Genomic DNA, 9,327 nt, shown 5'->3' with positions numbered 1-9,327 from the left:
TCCGCGCTCAAGATACAACAAGCTACAGTCGACCGGTTCCAGGAAACAGACCACGTCCCATCATTGCAAAGTTTGAACACGTTCAGCAAAAAGTGTGTGTAAAATCCAAAGGTCGGGATCTTAAAGGGATTTCATTTGGAATGAACGACCAGTTCCCCAAAGAGATTCATGAGTTTTGTACCCATTGATGAAGAATTTCCATGACAAAGGCAAACGAGCGTGGTTAGTTGTTGACGGCCAACTGTTTCGTGATGCTCGATAAGTACTTCTTTTGATCTGTTGTCGTTATGAATTGTCAAAAATGCATTGTATTTTCATTCTTTCCACTTTTGCTTAGACAAACAAAAAAACTGAATCACACATGCCACGCATGAATCCTCACTCCTGTCTCTCTGCTTGCTGCCACACACACTAAATGCACAAGTCGGTCAAAACTCTTTTTGCGCACCACAAACCACCACCACCACACACCATATTATATCGCCTTGTGACTGTTTGTTTCCTGGGTTCAGTGTTTACTCGTTAGCCTTAACACCTCACAGAAGAATATGCAATTAATCCGATATACACTTAGAAACCAACTTCTTAAGGAAAAACATCAGTTAGACGTTATCTTATCAAAAAGAAAATATTTTCTACAACAAGATACACTAACTTTGAGTCCAATAATAAATCTGGAAAATTCCTTGCGAACCAACTTCAGCGCAATAAAGAAAAGTCATTAATTCCAGCCATTCAAGATTCAAATGGCAACTACACAGTCACCACTAGAAATAAATGAAATTCTTTGCAATTTTTAGAGCAACTTATACGCATCTTCCAACAACCTAGATAAAAAATAAATTGAAACTTTTATTAAGGATCTAAACATCCCTCAATTAAATACACAAATTAAACACATCCTTGATGTTCCTCTAAGCATCACAGAATTACATAACGCATTAAAATATATGCAACCGGGATGGGCGCCTGGCCCGGACGGAATCCCTGTTGAATTCATGAAAAAATTTTGGCCAATACTAGCGCCTCTATTTTTCAGAACAGTCAATAAGATAAAGGATAAAGGTAGAATTAGTAGCCATATGAACACAGCTTCAATTCAGTTATTACTAAAGCCCCACTCTCCAGGCGAATTATCAGCACTTATCGCTGATTAATGTAGATATCAAGATTATCTCGTCGAAAATCCACTACGACCAGACAGGCTTCATTAAAGGTAGAAGTTCCACAAATAATGTCAGACATCTGTTGAATTTAATAAGCATGTCACAGCGTAAAAATCTAAACGTAATTATCATCTCACTTGACGCAGAGAAAGCTTTCAATAAAGTTAACTGGTCTTTCCTGTTTGCAGTACTTTGCAAATTTGGCTTTGGAGATTCAATTATACATTGGATAGCAACATTATACAATTCGCCGAAAGCGAGAATCACCACAAATAGGATCACTTCACAAAGTTTTACATTACAAAGAGGAACCAGACAAGGATGTCCACTCTCACCAATGCTATTTGCAATATTTATCGAACTTCTTACTGCCGCTATATGTCGGAATGGTAAAGGTATCTGCTCACTAGTGACAGAACACAAACTCAATCTATATGCTGATGATAAACTTCTTGATTTAAAATAATCCAAGTATTCTCTTTAGGCACTCTTCAGTCTCATTAAAACATTTTCACAAATATCAGACTACTGTATTAACTGGACAAAATCAACAATACTGTCAATAACAGCAAACTCATGGACTCCTGCAGCTCAAATCCCAGAGTACCCTATTCCTATAGGAAACATTAAGTATTTAGGTATCAATATTTCGTCAAAACTCACGGAGCTAACCAATCTAAATTACACACCACTTCTGGAAAAAATCTCATCGGATTTAAGGCGCTGGAATAACCTGCCTATATCATTACTGGGAAGAATAGCTACAATAAAAATGAAACCTTACCTCAAATAAATTATTTCTTTTCAATGATTCCATTTAAGACCACATTTAAATGGTTTCAAACATTATTTTTTGAATAAAAATTTATTACAGCAGAATCTAAGAAAAATAGAATCAGTCTATCCACGCTTCAAAAAAGTAAACAGGAGGGAGGCCTAAATGCTCCCAACTTTAAACACTATTATTTAGCTAACCAATTACAATACCGGCGGTACGGCGGACGACTGGTTAGAACTTCTGCCTCACAGTTCTGAGGAGCGGGATTCAATCCCTCGCCCCGCCTGTGTGGAGTTTGCATGTTCTCCCGGTGCCTGGGTCGGTTTTCTGCGGTTACTCCGGTTTCATCCCACATCCCAAAAACATGCGTGCTAGGTTGATTGGCAACTCTAAATTGCCCGTAGGTGTAAATGTGAGTGCGAATGGTTGTTTGTTTGCATGTGCCCTGCGATCGGCTGGCGACCAGTTCAGGGTGTACCCCGCCTCCTGGCCGATGATAGCTGGGATAGGCTCCAGCCCGCCCGCGACCCTAGTGAGGGGAAGCGGCTCAGAAAATGGATGGATGGATTACAATACCTCATCAAATGGTTGCACCACAGTGAGGAGTGTGATTCTTGGCTAGAATTGGAACAAACAGACTGCAACAACATCAAACTCCCATTTATTTCTACTCGTCTTAAACGCCATAAATGTTTCAAGAATCCAATAATCGCATCCACCGTAACGGCTTGGTGGAAAAGTTTAGTATCGACAGGATCTCAATTAGCTCCCAGTATGCTCTCCCCAATCTGGCATAATCCAGATTTCGAAATTAATAATATACCCCTTCATTTTAGTACATGGGGAACAACATGGAATTAACCACCTACAACAACTATTTAACAATAATGTTTTTAGGAGACGTGATGAACTGTTCCAAGAATTCCAAATAACAGCCGGAAACTTTCTTCAATACAATAAATTAAAAGCAGCAATAAAAAAAAGAATACCAACACTCCAGAGAACCCTCGAACTGCCGGTGTTTGTCAAGCAAATAATGAAGCTTCTCCCGCAAATTAATTTTAAATTAATTTCCTGTACTAAATCAATGCATATCCTCGACAACAACGAATATAGAATTCCATTGTTTACTTTCACACTTATGACAATAGCAAGACTATTTTCACAAGTGTGAAAGTAAACATCTGATTGTTGTTGTTTTATTATTATTCTACTCATTTCTTTTTTCACTTTTATTTTCACACATTTTAGATCGGTTTGCATGGACATGCTGTGGGGATCTTCTCCTCTTGTCCCTGTGTTTGCTATTCCGGAATCTGTGTGGGCGGGACTTTTTTTCACTCCTTCCTGACCTCGGGGGAGGGGGGGGGGGGGGGACCACTGAGACGGCCTCCTGGGGAGTAATGGCGGTGTGATGGTCACCCCGCTCTGGCTGCCGGTGGGGCCCCCCAGTCCCTGCTCGGGCCTGCTTCCTCCTCTTCTCTCCCTTCCTTGCGTCCCGCTGCGGTCGCCTCTCCCTCTTCCCGTGGGTTAGCCGGGGCGATCCCCTGTAGGCTGTGGGGGCTGCTGTGGGGTTCTTTTCCCTGCCTGGTTTGGGGGGAGTCCACCTCCCACGATCAGGGGCGGGGTAGTTGGTGCTGCGGTTTGAACAAAAATTCATGCAGCTCTGCAGGCACCAAATTAAAGCTCTATTTATTTCCCGAGTCTTCTATCAATCTCTGAATCTCTCTTTCTGGGGTGCTGGTCCAGTGTTGCACTGAAGAATCAGGGAAATTGCTAAATGCAATAATGGATTGTGGCCTCTATGTCAAAACTGGAATTAAACATTGACTATGCCTTTTCTCTCGAAATGAAAAAAAATTGAGTTAGCACTCTCTAGTTCTCAGTGGCTCCGGTCAGTATCATCTAGGTTACCGGAAAGGAAAAAAAGAACAGATTAGTGCAAACATGCGCCAAATCTATAAATATTTCATGAAAGATGATAAATAATATCCACTTATACAGTACTAACATGCAGATGCACCCAAGATGAAGAACGACTTAATTTCCGAGTCTTCTATCAATCTCTAAACTTCACTTTTTGGAATGTTGGCCCAGTGTTGCACTAAAGAATCAGGAAAAGTGCAGTAATGGACTGCACTCTATATATCAAAATTGGAACTAAACTTGATTTAGACTATCATTTGTCTGAATGTTATGTTATTCTATTCATTTCTACACTTCACTTTAAAATGACAAAAATTGGGGTTAGCCCACTCTAGTGCTCAGTGTTTCCAGACAGAATCATCTCCTGTAGAATGCTGGAAAGAAAAGAAACAAACTAGGATTAGGGGGGAAAAAGACTTTAGTGCTACCTGGAAATAGAATAAAAACATCTTAGTGCAATAGTGGTCCAAACATGTCAAATCTATCAATAGTTCATTAAAGATGTTAAATAACATTCACTTCCACTAACATGCAGATGCACTGTAGACCAAGCTAAAGCATGACATTGAGTCTTCTGTCAATCTGGGAACCTCACTTCTGGGATGAATCAAGAAGTTAGAACTAAACCTTGATTTTGACCACTATCGTATGAAAAGAGATGATATCCTGATTCATTTCTACACTTCAGTTTTAAAAACAGGACAAAATGGTGTTGACCCACTCTAGTTCTCTCAAGAAAAGAAAACCTAGGATTGGAAAAAAACACTTTAGTGACAACTGGGATTAGAAGTGTTTAGTGCAATAGTGATCTAAATCCAAAAGTGGGATCAAATCTATCAGTATTTCATTAAAGATGATGCATAATATTCACTTGATGCACTGGCACCCAAGCTAAAGCTCTACTTACGGTCTGAGTCTTCTATAAATGTTTTAACTCCACTTTCTGTGATTTTATCCCATGATTGCACTGAAGGTTCATGCAAAGTGCTAAGTGCAATAATGGACTGCGTCGTGTATGTCAAAATTGGAACTGAAACTTAAAAATGACAAAAATGGGAGTTAGCTTACTTTAGTTCTCAGCAGCCCATTTCTCTCCTAAAATGCTGCTCAAAATCCAGATTGTGCAAGTGTTCCAGAGTGTCAACATTGAGCTAAAGACGAGATGAAGGCTTCCATGTTTGGGAATGTTTTCCCAGCCACCTCCACACAGAGGCGGAAGCATGCCTACGAGTGTTTCCCTGAGGGCCAGTCTGGTGGGAATCATTGATAAGTGAAAGTGAAAATTGTCGTCAGAGAGGATTTAAAGGATGCCGCAAGCTATTTTGTTTCCAGAAGGTGCACTCATGATTGCAAACGTCTGCCTCGGCTTCCTCGTCCTCTGCTGCTGTTACACAGGTCAGTTTATTAGGGACAATGTTAGTCATTTATTTTAGGGAGTTTTCATAAATGTAAAGACCTATTATGGTAGCTGCAAATTTAGTAAATATGGAGCCCGACAATAAAAATAATATATAATTAAAATGTGAACGAATGAATTGTCTGTTAATTAATTATATTGTCAAACCTAATAACAGTACAGCATATAATTGTAATATTGAACCTGGTCAAAATCATTTATTTTATACACAGAATGACTGCTTTGTAAATTTTCATGAACTTTTTCCTTTTTTCATTTAACTGGATGTTTGTATTAATTTAATGTATTTTTCATTTACTAAATTACATTTAGATTGATTTAGTTAATGTCATTATTTAATTGAGAATAATTCAATTAAGAATTTCAAAAAATTATTTTGTACGGTGGCCTGGAAGTGCAAAACAATATGACAAATTGTGAAACACATTTACGTCAAAACCTCTTTATGGTTTTAAGAAATGTGATCAAGTACAATATATTGTAGCATCAAACGGCTATACAGGCTCGCTGTTCAGGGCGTCCATATATACAATCGCTATATGGGACGTTACATCTGAGTCGCCTACCCTTCCGGTGACGCAGGGGCCAATCATGTTGAAGCGGGGCGGGTCTTGCCGAGAAAGGGCGTGGGATTTCTCAGAATGTCTGTGAAATGGGACATTCCCTTTCCGTGTGTTTCGTCTTTTGTAAAAGTGTTTCAACTTTTGTTAATATGTTTTCTGAAATGTAAAAGTGTTTTGGCTTTTGTTAATTTGATTAAAGAATTGGTAAAATTTTAATTACTGAAGTGACATTTAATAGCATTTTTATTAAACTGAAATTATAATGATTTTATTTCATTTTGATTGAGTGAAATTTGAGTATAATTTTTATTAATTAAACGCACCTTTATTTGTTTGATAGCATTTTCATTTCATTGAAATTGTTTGGTGTTGTGTCTTCCTCAGTGTTGCTCGGGCAGATGCTGAGCAGCTGCTGCTTGTCGGCCTCCAGAGAGGAAATGCCGAGGAGAGCGCTGCTGGTAGACTACCGCCGCCAAGTCGCCGGCTCCGTTTGCCGAATTGAAGCCATTGTGTAAGTTTACCTTTTAGCGACTTGGCGTTACCGTGGCAACCGCATCCTCACGTGCATGCAATGCCGTGGTTCAGTTTTGTGTGCAGAGGCGGAACAAAGCTTTGCATGGCCACCGACGCGTCCAACGTGCGACGCGCCCTGAAACGCGTTGACCGCCTCAGGGAATACTGCGAGAACAGCAAGTACAAGGTGAGCCAGCAACACCAAATGCGAAGAATTAAATGGCTGTTTTTTATTATGTGAACTATAATTGGAAATAGGCGGCACGGTGAACGACTGGTTAGAGCATCAGCCTCACAGTTCTGAGGAGCGGGGTTCAATCCCCGGTCCCGATTGTGCGGAGTTTGCATGTTCTCCCCGTGCCTGCGTGGGTTTTCTCCGGGCACTCCAGTTTCCTCCCACATCCCAAAAACATGCATTAATTGGACACTCTAAATTGCCCGTAGGTGTGAATGTGAGTGCGAATGTTGTTTGTTTGTATGTGCCCTGCGATTGGCTGGCAACCAGTTCAGGGTGAACCCCGCCTCCTGCCCGATGACAGCTGGGATAGGATCCAGCACGCACGCGACCCTAGTGAGGAGAAGCGGCTCAGAAAATGGATGGATGGATAATTGGAAATAAAGTGCCTGAGCTGACCTATATTATTAATAATGTTAATTCATGAATAGGTTAAGAAACATAAAGGCAGTTAATGTATTAAAATGTCCATTGTGAACTATCATCTCAAGCAATGGACTTGAACCCATTTTTTAAAATATTATTAATGCAACCGTATACCTTTATGATTAAATAATGCATCTTTATGTCAAGTAGTATAGTAAATTGTCCAGAATAATAAAATAGGAACTATCATCTGAAATAATGGGCCTGAACTGACTGATTTTATTACATTATTAAACTTTCAATATTTTTTTTTTTTTTTTATTAAGCAAATGAAAATAGTCAGCTAATATCATCTGAAATAATGGGTTTGAACAGATTTATTTCATTACAGTATTAATATAATGTCAAGTAGTATAAAATCATCATTTTATAATAATAATTAAATGTGAAATATCTGTAACAATTGAGTTTGAACCCATGTCAGGCCATCATTAATTATAATGCAATTTTACGGATATGAAGTCGATAAAATTCATGATTTCAATGTCAAATAATATGTTAAATTGTTCATGTATAATCACAATAATAATAAAAATAATAAAATGTGAAATATCTAAATTAAGGGTTTGAACCAATTTATCAGGACAATTTAAAATTAAGTAATTTTACAAATATAAAGTCATTAAAATGATAAAGTTCTATGTCAAGGAGTATACTAAACTGTTCATTATCACTAATAATCTAAAAAAAATGTGAAACATCTGAAATAATGGGTTTGAACTGATTTATTTCAGTACATTATTACCTTATCCTTTAGAGTTTTTCACTAATATAAATTAAACAAATGTATTTATTAGATTGGCCATTGATAATATTTTTTAAAATAATGTGAAATGAAATCTGAAAGAATAGACTAGAACAATTTACATATTTCATGACATTATTAGTCATTTCATAATGTTCATGAGATAACGTGATTAAGTCACTCAAATGAAAATTAAAAACTCAACTTTGCATTGCCAAATAATAACAATATGTGACACATCTTGAAATTAATTAAAAATACCATGAAATTAAAAATTGATAAAACTTTAAAGTGGCATGAATTAATTAGATACATTTTTGTCCTTTCAAGGTACCCTTACTTCCTGGTTTTGTTGCATTTTAGAGCTCAATAACCTTTTCACGAACTAGATTAACAAACAATTTAAACAAATTACACAAAATGGACTTTGTTCTTCGGCGTTTGTGACTTGAAATAAAAAACATTTTTATGTGTTCTTGCGCAGGGTAAACGCTGTTTGGGCGTGAAACATCGGAGAAGCCTCCAACAACATTAAAAATGTGAAATATTCCCCAATGTTCATGATTTTACCAATAAAGTTTTGTCCTCTCAGACCCTCTTCGTTTGTTTGTATGCGTGATTTATTTACCTCCACAAAGCACCAAATTATCAAGCTGTAAGTCTTTTATATTGACATTGAGTTTATTTTTGTCCCAAAATCAAACAAATCCATGAAAGGAATAATTAAAATGGTTGACTAGAAATTAAAATATGGTCATAACTTTAAAGGACTCATTATTTCACAATCTTTTACATGACACTAATAATTTAATAAATGTGCTTATTTAATGACGATAATGTGAATTAAATGACGACTTAAAAACATGTTTTATTCTTATTTATGCAATTTGTTTATTACAATATTAATTTATTGTTAGGTTAAGAATTGCATTGAAACTATCCATTAATTTTTAATTTTTTTTCATGGGTTTTTAATTACTATTATTTTTTTCTTTTTTAACAAATACAATGTAAAATGAATACAAAATGAGAATTCATAATTGAAGCCTTTATTTAAATCATTACACTTTTTATGTATTTATTTATGTTGTGACTTTATTATTTCATAAAAGTCCATGACGTTAATAACTTAAATGTGAAAAGCAATGATGTCAAAGCATTTTCTCACCCCAAAAAAATTGGTGCCATTTTCAGGATTTTCTTTTATCTATCTTTTTGTTACATATTATTGTAATTGTTGTTTCCAAAATAGACTTTTTCCGCAAGATTAACTGGAAGAAAAAAAAAAAAAAAAAGTCATGGCATTGCCTGAAAAACAGCATTTCACAAAGCATCCAACCAGATTTGTGTGATGTCATCCACAAGAGTTTTTACGATGTTTTTATATCCTTATGGCATTACCTCCGCATCAGTTTTACAAAGTATCAGACTTTGTCTCTCAGAAGATGAAAGGAGAGAAAATAAAAAATGTGATGTCATGGAATTGCCTAAATATCATATAATTCAAAAAGTATCCGATCCAATTTTCGTGATGTCCAACAAGAAGGTGCCATTTTCT

Source organism: Phycodurus eques, chromosome 3 (genome assembly GCF_024500275.1).
Source record: "Phycodurus eques isolate BA_2022a chromosome 3, UOR_Pequ_1.1, whole genome shotgun sequence".
Taxonomy (NCBI): Eukaryota; Metazoa; Chordata; class Actinopteri; order Syngnathiformes; family Syngnathidae; genus Phycodurus; species Phycodurus eques.
The sequence above is the reverse complement of the archived record's forward strand: the minus strand, read 5'-3'. Positions refer to the sequence as shown.